The 1,442-nt window shown below is 45.4% G+C and overlaps 1 protein-coding gene across 1 annotated transcript in view; it reads right to left on the reverse strand.

Annotated features, from left to right (window-relative positions):
* nkx6.1 (NK6 homeobox 1) overlaps positions 1-1,442 on the reverse strand; it is an 11,384-nt gene that overhangs the window by 422 nt on the left and 9,520 nt on the right. The window lies entirely within an intron of this gene.

Below are 1,442 nucleotides of genomic sequence, written 5' to 3' on the forward strand. Positions count from 1 at the left end.
CCCCCCCCCCCCCCCCCATGTGTCCACCGCCGGGGACAATGAAGACGCTCGGTGTAGCAACAGGAAGCCAGGAATGTGACACCACACACAAGGAGGCTTTGTGGGAGAAACAGGCCGGAGAGCGAGAGGCTAATATTTATTCATGATAGAGAGAAAGTAGTGTTGTGTTGGCACAGGCTACTTCATTTACATTCTGTTATAGACTGGTTGGGCCGGCGTGGGAGCTGCGTCTCCATCGTCCAATAGATGAACCTGTCCTGCTCATTCCTCCTCGCTGTCATGTCTCCTCGCCAGAAAACTCCTCAAAGCTCGCCGTGCGACATCCTGTTGGGTTAAAGGCAACGTCGGACTCGATACGCACCTCTGGCGTTAAAGAGGAATATCTTCTGCTACGTTCCCCCTCTCATTCCTCCCCGCTCTGCCCAGATAGACCTTTCAGTTGAAGAGTTAGAGCCTTTTAGTTTAATATGAGACAGCCCCAAAATCACCATCACCAAACCCACCAGACTCCATGTAAATAATCACTACTTTTAGTGTGTATAGAGCAGCATATCTCCACCAGACTCCATGTAAATAATCACTACTTTTAGCCTGTATAGAGCAGCATATCTCCACCAGACTCCATGTAAATAATCACTACTTTTAGCCTGTATAGAGCAGCATATCTCCACCAGACTCCATGTAAATAATCACTACTTTTAGCGTGTTTATAGAGCAGCATATCTCCACCAGACTCCATGTAAATAATCACTACTTTTAGCATGTATAGAGCAGCATATCTCCACCAGACTCCATGTAAATAATCACTACTTTTGGCGTGTATAGAGCAGCATATCTCCACCAGACTCCATGTAAATAATCACTACTTTTAGAGTGTATAGAGCAGCATATCTCCACCAGACTCCATGTAAATAATCACTACTTTTAGCGTGTATAGAGCAGCATATCTCCACATGTAAATGGGTGAATTAAGAGTTTATTCCAACCAGACCAGAGTGGTGATTGTTGGAACAGTGGGAAGATGAACCAAGATGGCTTTTAGTAGTTTTATTTAGTTTCTGTCCACTTTGAACGAAGTGTGTTTTACGATACTCAAAATAGTGATTATTTACATGGAGTCTGGGGTAAATTTGCTGCAAGTTGCAGGTCAGTGGGAAGACAAGAGGAGGGTTAAGGCTGAGTGTGGGTTAGCTGGTGGGAACGCAGCGGCTGCTGATAACAGAGTAATGATTGGTTGATACTCTCACACTTAATCACGCCCGGGGGGGACCTCTGTCAGCACAACACATGCACAGTTTCTCACCCATCACTGTTCACCTGGCTGGCTGCTTCCTGCATGCTTGTTTCTAATGTGTGAATGTCCTTGTAGACCTTAGTGGTCCCTAATACTGGATCTGAAGTCTCTTTATATAGACCTTAGTGGTCCCCTAATACTGTATCTG

The sequence above is a fragment of the Etheostoma cragini genome, chromosome 16 (genome assembly GCF_013103735.1).
Source record: "Etheostoma cragini isolate CJK2018 chromosome 16, CSU_Ecrag_1.0, whole genome shotgun sequence".
Classification (NCBI taxonomy): domain Eukaryota; kingdom Metazoa; phylum Chordata; class Actinopteri; order Perciformes; family Percidae; genus Etheostoma; species Etheostoma cragini.